Genomic DNA, 12,407 nt, shown 5'->3' with positions numbered 1-12,407 from the left:
TGATATTTCATTGAAGTAAAATTCAAGATTAACTTCACTTTCTCTCATTTTCAAGAATTTCCATTTCATACTTAAAGTATTATTAAATCCTCTTATTTAATATGGTAAGTGTTTTATTCAAATTAATTTTATATTTTATTTTGTTATCATAATTAAATATTAATCAAATGAATGACAATCTTTTATTTTCCTTATTCTCTTCATTTCTCTTTTAATATTTTTCATTTCTTCATTTCTCAATTAAATATTTTATTTTGTTATAGTCTTGGAGTCTTCCATTTAAAATAACTTTTATTTTCCTTCTTCTCTTCATTTCTCTTTTACTATTCTTCATTTCTTCATTTCTCAATTAAATATTTTATTTTGTTATAGTGTTGGAGTATTCCATTTAAAATAACAATTGTTTTAACCTAAATATTAATCGTACCAATGTCAAACTTTTATTTTATTTGTCGTATTCTCTTTACTGCTAACACTAAATGAAATGACTAATATTATTTTTGTTTTTTTGGAAAATGAATAAATTAATATAAATTATAACATTTCCATAAAAATTTAAAATAGTGGTTAGTATGAACATTGAGATTTGAGATTAGGATTCTACATGGTGATATTAACTTTGATAAGTCAAGGGATCACTTTACCTAAAACGTCGTCATTTCTAACATATCACTTTGATACATGAAACATTTTAAACAAATTTAGTTAAATTAAAAAAATATTTGATATTTCATTAATTTGGGTTCTAAGTTGTTAAATATGTTAATATGCTCTCCTATTTTTTTTAATATACAACCAGACAAAAAATGATAGGCCTTCAAATTTTTGTTTTTATTTTAATAAATCATGATCAAACTTAAGTGATGCATTTGGTTCGTTGGTTTCAACCTTCCGAGCATCATGTGGCCCTCAATGTTGATGGGAGTTCTTATGGTAATCTAGGAAGGACATGTTATGGAGGTTTAAATAGAGATTATAATAGATCATGGATATAGGGTTTAGTGGACCTATTAGTTTTGCCGATAGTTTAGAAGTTGAACTGTTAGCCATAAATAATAGATTAGTCGTTGCTTGGAACATGGGTTTCAGATATGTGAGTTGTAGATCAGATTGTACAACAGTTCTCTCTAAGATTCAAGACATGACATTTCAAGCTTGCAATTGTATTCATATTATAAAGGCTATCAAAGAACTCATATCTAGAGATTAGAGAGTTTCATTAATCCATACTTATATAGAAGGCAACCAATGCGCAAATCTTTTGGCAAAGTATGAAGAAAATGCTATACTTTGTTTAGGAATTTTTTAGCAACCATCCCCTTGTTTATATTCTTTGTTTGTAAGTGATGCTATGGGAGCTCCATATGCACGAGTATAACTCTCATTTTTCACTAGTATTGTATATAATTGTATGGTTTATTGAAACTGAATAAAAATGACATGCCAAATTTTTATTCATGATTTGTTAATTTGTGATATCTATCTCTTTTGTATGAAAAAAAATTAATTTATAATTTATGGTTAATTTATATAATTTCATACAATTTACAACATCATTATACATTAACACAATCTAAACTATATTTAAAAAAATTAATTTATAATTTATGGTTAATTTATATAATTTCATACAATTTACAACATCATTATACATTAACACAATTTATGGTTAATTTAAATATTAGATATTTTCATTCTATCAATCTAAACTATATTTATGGCACTTAGTAATATATTTTTTCAAAATATTCCACCTTTACAAATCAAATCTAATTCTAGGTTATATTTATGATGATTAGTTAATCCATATCTCATCAATATTCAAATTTTAAAACACAAACCGTAACATTCATTTATATAATAGATCGTCGTGACTTATTTTATTGTGATATTTCATTGAATTAAAATTCAAGATTAACTTCACTTTCTCTCATTTTCAAGAATTTCCATTTCATACTTAAAGTATTATTAAATCCTCTTATTTAATATGGTAAGTGTTTTATTCAAATTAATTTTATATTTTATTTTGTTATCATAATTAAATATTAATCAAATGAATGACAATCTTTTATTTTCCTTATTCTCTTCATTTCTCTTTTACTATTTTTCATTTCTTCATTTCTCAATTAAATATTTTATTTTGTTATAGTCTTGGAGTCTTCCATTTAAAATAACTTTTATTTTCCTTCTTCTCTTCATTTCTCTTTTACTATTCTTCATTTCTCAATTAAATATTTTATTTTGTTATAGTGTTGGAGTATACCATTTAAAATGACAATTGTTTTAACCTAAATATTAATCGTACCAATGTCAAACTTTTATTTTATTTGTCGTATTCTCTTTATTGCTAACACTAAATGAAATGACTAATATTATTTTTGATTGTTTTGAAAATGAATAAATTAATATAAATTATAACATTTCCATAAAAATTTAAAATAGTGGTTAGTATGAACTTTGAGATTTGAGGTTAGGATTCTACATGATGATATTAACTTTGATAAGTCACTGGATCACTTTACCTAAAACATCGTCCTTTCCAACCTATCATTTTGATACATGAAACATTTTAAACAAATTTAGTTAAATTAAAAAAAAAATTGATATTTCATTAATTTGGGTTCTAAGTTGTCAAATATGTTAATATGCTCTCCTATTTTTTTTAATATACAACCAGACAAAAAATGGTAGGCCTTCAAATTTTTGTTTTTATTTTAATAAATCATGATCAAACTTAAGTGATGCATTTGGTTCGTTGGTTTCAACCTTCCGAGCATCAAGTGGCACTCAATGTTGATTGGAGTTCTTATGGAAATCTGGGAAGGACATGTTATGGAGGTTTAAATAGAGATTATAACGGATCATGGATAAAGGATTTAGTGGACCTGTTAGTTTTGCCGATAGTTTAGAAGTTGAACTGTTAGCCATAAATAATAGATTAGTCGTTGCTTGGAACTTGGGTTTTAGAGATGTGAGTTGTAGATAAGATTGTAAAACAATTCTCTCTATGATTCAATAGTTGACATTTCAAGCTTCCAATTGTATTCATATTACAAAGGCTATCAAAGTACTCATATCTAAAGATTAGAGAGTTTCATTAATCCATACTTATAGAGAAGGTAACCAATGTGCAAATTTTATGGCAAAGTATGAAGCAAATGCTATACTTTGTTTAGGAATTTTTTAGCAATCATCCCCTTGTTTATATTCTTTGTTTGTAAGTGATGCTATGGGAACTCCATATGCACGAGTATAACTCTCATTTTTCACTAGTATTGTATATAATTTTATGGTTTAATAAAACAGAATCAAAATGACATGCCAAATTTTTATTCATGATTTGTTATTTTGTGATATCTATCTCTTTTGTATGAAATTTTTTTTTTAAAATTTATGGTTAATTTATATAAATTCACACAATTTACAACATAATTATACATTAACATTAAATATAAAGATCATTTTCACAAAGCAAGAACAAAACATAACTCTCTATTTATTTTTCTTTTAGATTTTTTTTTTGTTTTCGTTAAAATAACATTGATCAATGGATCACTACAAGAAAATATGTGATTGACTACGACAATTATAGATGCTAGTTTGTAGCTAAATTCTATGCTATATAATTAGTTGAAAATTTGTTTTGGATTTAGTATGATACATGTTATAGTATATATTCTTTTACTAATTATCTTATCAAATTTTCCTAACAAAATTTCAACTAATATTTATAAATATCTAGCTAAACTAATGCTAAAAGGTAGCAAAATTTTAGTCCTGAGTTTATGTGTTCTAGCTAATTAATGCCTATGAGAGTGATACAATATGATACTAAAATGTGCAATTGAGTTAATGACAATAAATGCTTAAAAGGAAGCAGTTATATTTTCCACAATTATTTTTTAAAGATTAGATATTTTCATTCTATCAATCTAAACTATATTTATGGCACTTAGTAATAAATTTTTTCTAAATATTCCACCTTCCGTGATTTTACAAATCAAATCTAAATCTAGGTTATATTTATGATGATTAGTTAATGCATATCTCATAAATATTCAAATTTAAAAACACAAAACATAACATTCATTTATATAATAGATCACCGTGACTTATTTTATTGTGATATTTTATAGATGTAAAATTCAAGATTAACTTAACTTTCTCTCATTTTCAAGAATTTCCATTTCATAGTTAAAGTATTACTAAATCCTCTTGTTTAATATGGTAAGTGTTTTATTCAAATTAATTTTATATTTTATTTTGTTATCATAATTAAATATTAATAAAATGAATGTCAAATTTTTATTTTCCTTCTTCTCTTCATTTCTCTTTTACTATTTTTCATTTCTTCATTTCTCAATTAAATATTTTATTTTGTTATAGTGTTGGATTCTTCCATTTAAAATAACTTTTATTTTCCTTCTTCTCTTCATTTCCCTTTTACTATTCTTCATTTCTCAATTAAATATTTTATTTTGTTATAGTGTTGGAATATACCATTTAAAATGACAATTGTTTTAACCTAAATATTAATCGTACCAATGTCAAACTTTTATTTTATTTGTCGTATTCTCTTTACTGCTAACACTAAATGAAATGACTAATATTATTTTTGTTCGTTTTGAAAATGAATAAATTAATATAAATTATAACATTTCAATAAAAATTTAAAATAGTGGTTAGTATGAACTTTGAGATTTGAGATTAGGATTCTATATGATGATATTAACTTTGATAAGTCATTGGATCACTTTACCTAAAACATCGTTCTTTCTAACCTATCATTTTGATACATGAAACATTTTAAACAAATTTAGTTAAATTAAAAAAAAATGATATTTCATTAATTTGGGTTCTAAGTTGTCAAATATGTTAATATGCTCTCCTATTTTTTTTAATATACAACCAGACAAAAAATGGTAGGCCTTCAAATTTTTGTTTTTATTTTAATAAATCATGATTTAACTTAAGTGATGCATTTGGTTCGTTGGTTTCAACCTTCCGAGAATCAAGTGGCACTCAACGTTGATGGGAGTTCTTATGGAAATCTTGGAAGGACAGGTTATGGAGGTTTAAATAGAGATTATAAAGGATCATGGATAAAGGGTTTAGTGGACCTGTTAGTTTTGCCGATAGTTTAGAAGTTGAACTGTTAGCCATAAATAATAGATTAGTCGTTGCTTGGAACTTGGGTTTCAGAGATGTGAGTTGTAGATCGGATTGTAAAACAATTCTCTCTATGATTCAATAGTTGACATTTCAAGCTTGCAATTGTATTCATATTACAAAGGCTATCAAAGTACTCATATCTAGAGATTAGAGAGTTTCATTAATCCATAGTTATAGAGAAGGTAACCCATGTACAAATTTTATGGCAAAGTATGAAGCAAATGCTATACTTTGTTTAGGAATTTTTGAGCAATCATCCCCTTGTTTATATTCTTTGTTTGTAAGTGATGCTATGGGAACCCCATATGCACGAGTATAACTCTCATTTTTCACTAGTATTGTATATAATTGTATGGTTTAATAAAACTGAATCAAAATGACATGCCAAATTTTTATTCATGATTTGTTATTTTGTGATATCTATCTCTTTTGTATGGAAATTTTTTTTTAAAATTTATGGTTAATTTATATAAATTCACACAATTTACAACATAATTATGCATTAACAATAAATATAAAGATCATTTTCACAAAGCAACAACAAAACATAACTCTCTATTTTTTTTTCTTTTAGATTTTTTTTTGTTTTCGTTAAAATAACATTGATCAATTGTAATACCCCGTATTTCCTTAAATGCCTAAACTCCTATTAATTGAGATCAACTGAGTTCCTATGTGCTCTAAAAGTTGTCAATTGGGATAAATAGAGCAAATAGTGAGTTCAGGTTGACTTAATTAATATTATTTGGAATTGAACTTTTATTAATTGGGACATTCTGGTAACACTAGTAATGGGTCAATAGCTCCGGTAAAACAAATATTACAAGTTAGTGCCACTTGAGATATTTGTTACTACCACTCCACCACTTCCTAACCACACAAAATAAGCATGGCCACTTGTTAGTAACCTTGACCCACTCACCACCACATGTTTGTGTCTTATACTACCTACCACTTGCCATTTTCTTTTCTATGTATCAGAAAGGATAAAAAAAGAGAGAAAGGAAAGAATAGAAAGAAAGAGAAAAACTCAAGAGAGAAAGAAGGAAATCAAGGCTTGTGGAGAAGAAGAAGAAGAAGGAAAGCTTGGAACCAACACCATCATCTTCATCCTCATCTCATCTTCCACAACTTCTCCTCTTAAATTTCTTGAGGTGGGTTCTAGTTAGAAACTTTAGTTTTCTAGAAAAAAATTAGGGTTGTAGAATGTTAGATAAATCATGAATATCCATGCTATAAGATGAATATGTTCTTGCTCCTGTTGATTTTCATGAATATGTGTTTTGTGATTGGTATGATAATATGATTTGCTATGTTGGAAGAAGGAGTGTGGGTTTGATTGGAAATGGAGTTACGATTTTCATGAATATGTGTTTTGTGATTGGTATGATAATATGATTTGCTATGTTGGAAGAAGGAGTGTGGGTTTGATTGGAAATGGAGTTACAGAGGAAAATGGTGTTTTGAGAAGTGGAAAGCAATGAAAATGTGCGTGTTAACCGGAATCAAAATGACATGCCAAATTTTTATTCATGATTTGTTATTTTGTGATATCTATCTCTTTTGTATGGAAATTTTTTTTTAAAATTTATGGTTAATTTATATAAATTCACACAATTTACAACATAATTATGCATTAACAATAAATATAAAGATCATTTTCACAAAGCAACAACAAAACATAACTCTCTATTTTTTTTTCTTTTAGATTTTTTTTTGTTTTCGTTAAAATAACATTGATCAATTGTAATACCCCGTATTTCCTTAAATGCCTAAACTCCTATTAATTGAGATCAACTGAGTTCCTATGTGCTCTAAAAGTTGTCAATTGGGATAAATAGAGCAAATAGTGAGTTCAGGTTGACTTAATTAATATTATTTGGAATTGAACTTTTATTAATTGGGACATTCTGGTAACACTAGTAATGGGTCAATAGCTCCGGTAAAACAAATATTACAAGTTAGTGCCACTTGAGATATTTGTTACTACCACTCCACCACTTCCTAACCACACAAAATAAGCATGGCCACTTGTTAGTAACCTTGACCCACTCACCACCACATGTTTGTGTCTTATACTACCTACCACTTGCCATTTTCTTTTCTATGTATCAGAAAGGATAAAAAAAGAGAGAAAGGAAAGAATAGAAAGAAAGAGAAAAACTCAAGAGAGAAAGAAGGAAATCAAGGCTTGTGGAGAAGAAGAAGAAGAAGGAAAGCTTGGAACCAACACCATCATCTTCATCCTCATCTTCAATTTCTTGAGGTGGGTTCTAGTTAGAAACTTTAGTTTTCTAGAAAAAAATTAGGGTTGTAGAATGTTAGATAAATCATGAATATCCATGCTATAAGATGAATTTGCTAATGGTTAACCGGTTAACACTGAAACAGAATTTAATTTTATATCTGTGCAGAATTTGTCACCAGTGGGGTTCGAACCTAGGACCTCCTTGAAATTATACATGCCTTACCACTAGGCTAGAGAGGTTGTTGTTGAATGCTTATGCAATGAATAAATATTAACCTAAATCTTGATTAAGATAGATTGATGAATTAATTGAGTATTATACCTCCGTTTTGAACACGGCCGGATGCGTTAGAAAGATAACGTAAATGGCTATTATTATTATTCCATGTTATAAAATATGATGTGATTTATAAATGCCATGAATTTTATTAAGATGAAAATTAAACATGGTTTATATGTTTGATTGTGAAATAACATGATTAAAAACCTTACAAAGGAGAGTGAGGAAATCTAGTAGTATAATATGATTAATAACTTAGAAGGATAATCTAGGTTATGGAACATATGTGAGTTATGTGTATGAGACGCATTGTATGGAACATGCCATGTTATTATTTATGTAATGTGGTGAATGAAGTCACCTATGATTGAGGAATTTTGTTATGGTTCATGGAACCAATGATTATGGAACCGATCATGTATTCAGAATGTTTGTTTTTCTGTGGTGGTACACATCTCCGTTGGTATGCTTAGATGAATAAGCATTGGGATGTGGGACCAATGATTCGAGCCTCAATTGGGTTTGAGCCCCAACCATGGCGGACATGGGGGAAAGGTGGACACCTATGTGGGTTAGAGTCCCATACGGTGAAAGATACCCTAGGTGGGTTAGAGTCCCATACGGGTGACGGTCGCTTGAACTGGGGATTAAGCCTCATAGAGGACCCGATATCCACCGTGAAAGTCGAATCATACGAGCATGCATGAACCGGGCCTGGCTTAGACGTAAGTCCGTTCGGGAATTGATGCGTCGTGATCTGAATAATGATCGTGGTTGAGTTATGAGAACTCAGATGCATGTTGCCATACAATTGCGAGTTAGTTTCCCCATCGCTCAAGTCTTTGTTCCCTTGTTGACTTGAGTTGGATATGAGCTGAATATTGATTAGAAAACCCTGTAGAGCCGAGTGGACCCATAAGATAGGGAACCCACTGAGATTATTATCTCACCCCATGTTGTTGATTATTTTTTTCAGGTGGTTCTGAGCAGGATAAGGGTAAGGGCAAGATAGAGTGATGTCTTGCTTACCTGAGGACTGGTGGCTTTTCTTCCGCTGTGTAGATATTTTTTTTGAGATCATTGTCTAATGATCTAGATCAGTAGTTTTATTTTGGGCACTCTTATGTACATTTATGCCATATTATGTTATTTTGGGCATGTATTGTATATGTATGATGTGCTTCTAGGCGCTTATGTATTTCAGTACCAGTTTTACACTATGTATAATATGTATTCTAGACATATATTATATGTGGGTGTTACATCAATGAATCACTACAAGAAAATATGTGATTGAGTACGACAATTATAGATGCTAGTTTGTAGCTAAATTCTATGTTATATAATTAGTTGAAAATTTGTTTTGGATTGAGTATGATACATGTTATAGTATATATTCTTTTACTAATTATCTTATCAAATTTTCCTAACAAAATTTCAACTAATATTTATAAATATCTAGCTAAACTAATGCTAAAAGGTAGCAAAATTTTAGTCCTGAGTTTATGTGTTCTAGCTAATTAATGCCTATGAGAATGATACAATATGATACTAAAATGTGCAATTGAGTTAATGACAATAAATGCTTAAAAGGAAGCAGTTATATTTTCCACAATTATTTTATAAATATTAGATATTTTCATTCTATCAATCTAAACTATATTTATGGCACTTAGTAATAAATTTTTTCTAAATATTCCACCTTCCGTGATTTTACAAATCAAATCTAAATCTAAGTTATATTTATGATGATTAGTTAATGCATATCTCATAAATATTCAAATTTAAAAACACAAAACATAACATTCATTTATATAATAGATCGCCGTGACTCATTTTATTGATGTAAAATTCAAGATTAACTTAACTTTCTCTCATTTTCAAGAATTTCCATTTCATAGTTAAAGTATTATTAAATCCTCTTGTTTAATATGGTATGTGTTTTATTCAAATTAATTTTATATTTTATTTTGTTATCATAATTAAATATTAGTCAAATGAATGTCAAACTTTTATTTTCCTTCTTCTCTTGATTTCTCTTTTACTATTTTTCATTTCTTCATTTCTCAATTAAATATTTTATTTTGTTATAGTCTTGGAGTCTTCCATTTAAAATAACTTTTATTTTCCTTCTTCTCTTCATTTCTCTTTTACTATTCTTCATTTCTTCATTTCTCAATTAAATATTTTATTTTGTTATAGTGTTGGAGTATTCCATTTAAAATAACAATAGTTTTAACCTTAATATCAATCGTACCAATGTCAAACTCTTATTTTATTTGTCGTCTTCTCTTTACTGCTAACACTAAATGAAACGACTAATATTATTTTTGTTTGTTTTGAAAATGAATAAATTAACATAAATTATAACATTTTCATAAAAATTTAAAATAGTGGTTAGTATGAACATTGAGATTTGAGATTTGGATTCTACATGGTGATATTAACTTTGATAAGTCACTGGATCACTTTACCTAAAACACCGTCATTTCTAACCTATCACTTTGATACATGAAACATTTTAAACAAATTCAGTTAAATTAAAAAATATATTTGATATTTCATTAATTTGGGTTCTAAGTTGTCAAATATGTTAATATGCTCTCCTATTTTTTTTAATATACAACCACACAAAAAATGCCATGTCTTCAAATTTTTGTTTTTATTTTAATAAATCATGATCAAACTTAAGTGATGCATTTGGTTCGTTGGTTTCAACCTTCCGAGCATCAAGTGGCACTCAATGTTAATGGGAGTTCTTATGGAAATCTGGGAAGGACAGGTTATGGAGGTTTAAATAGAGATTATAACAGATCATGGATATATGGTTTAGTGGGCCTATTAGTTTTGTCAATAGTTTAGAAGTTGAACTGTTAGCCATAAATAATAGATTAGTCGTTGCTTGGAACATGGGTTTCAGAGATGTGAGTTGTAGATCAGATTGTACAACAGTTCTCTCTATGATTCAAGACTTGACATTTCAAGCTTGCAATTGTATTCATATTACAAAAGCTATCAAAGAACTCATCTCTAGAGATTAGAGAGTTTCATTCATCCATACTTATATAGAAGGCAACCAATGCGCAAATATTTTGGCAAAGTATGAAGAAAATGCTATACTTTGTTTAGGAATTTTTTAGCAACCATCCCCTTGTTTATATTCTTTGTTTGTAAGTGATGCTATGGGAGCTCCATATGCACGAGTATAACTCTCATTTTTCACTAGTATTGTATATAATTGTATGGTTTATTGAAACTGAATAAAAATGACATGCCAAATCTTTTGTATGAAAAAAAATTAATTTATAATTTATGGTTAATTTATATAAGTTCATACAATTTACAACATCATTATACATTAACACAAAATATAAAGATCATTTTGACAAAGCAACAACAAAACATAACTCTCTATTTTTTTTTCTTTTAGATTTTTTATGTTTTCGTTAAAATAACATTAATCAATGGATCACTACAAGAAAATATGTGATTGACTACGAAAATTATAGATGCTAGTTTGTAGCTAAATTCTATGCCATATAATTAGTTGAAAATTTGTTTTGGATTTAGTATCATACATGTTATAGTATATATTCTGTTACTAATTATCTTATCAAATATTCCTAACAAAATTATAACTAATATTTATAAATATCTAGCCAAACTAATGCTAAAAGGTAGCAAAATTTTAGTCCTGAGTTTATGTGTTCTAGCTAATCAATGCCTATGAGATAAAAAAAATGTGCAATTGACTTAATGACAATAAATGTATTAAAGGAAGCAGTTATATTTTCAGCAATTATTTTTTAAATATTAGATATTTTCATTCTATCAATCTAAACTATATTTATGGCACTTAGTAATATATTTTTTCAAAATATTCTACCTTTTGTGATTTTAAAAATCAAATCTAATTCTAGGTTATATTTATGATGATTAGTTAATCCATATCTCATCAATATTCAAATTTTAAAACACAAACCGTAACATTCATTTATATAATAGATCGTCGTGACTTATTTTATTGTGATATTTCATTGAAGTAAAATTCAAGATTAACTTCACTTTCTCTCATTTTCAAGAATTTCCATTTCATACTTAAAGTATTATTAAATCCTCTTATTTAATATGGTAAGTGTTTTATTCAAATTAATTTTATATTTTATTTTGTTATCATAATTAAATATTAATCAAATTAATGACAATCTTTTATTTTCCTTATTCTCTTCATTTCTCTTTTACTATTTTTCATTTCTTCATTTCTCAATTAAATATTTTATTTTGTTATAGTCTTGGAGTCTTCCATTTAAAATAACTTTTATTTTCCTTCTTCTCTTCATTTCTCTTTTACTATTCTTCATTTCTTCCTTTCTCAATTAAATATTTTATTTTGTTATAGTGTTGGAGTATTCCATTTAAAATAACAATTGTTTTAACCTAAATATTAATCGTACCAATGTCAAACTTTTATTTTATTTGTCGTATTCTCTTTACTGCTAACACTAAATGAAATGACTAATATTATTTTTGTTTTTTTGGAAAATGAATAAATTAATATAAATTATAACATTTCCATAAAAATTTAAAATAGTGGTTAGTATGAACATTGAGATTTGAGATTAGGATTCTACATGGTGATATTAACTTTGATAAGTCAAGGGATCACTTTACCTAAAACGTCGTCATTTCTAACATATCACTTTGATA

Source organism: Lathyrus oleraceus, chromosome 4 (assembly GCF_024323335.1).
Source record: "Lathyrus oleraceus cultivar Zhongwan6 chromosome 4, CAAS_Psat_ZW6_1.0, whole genome shotgun sequence".
NCBI classification, from domain to species: domain Eukaryota; kingdom Viridiplantae; phylum Streptophyta; class Magnoliopsida; order Fabales; family Fabaceae; genus Lathyrus; species Lathyrus oleraceus.
Note: the sequence above shows the minus strand (reverse complement) of the source record.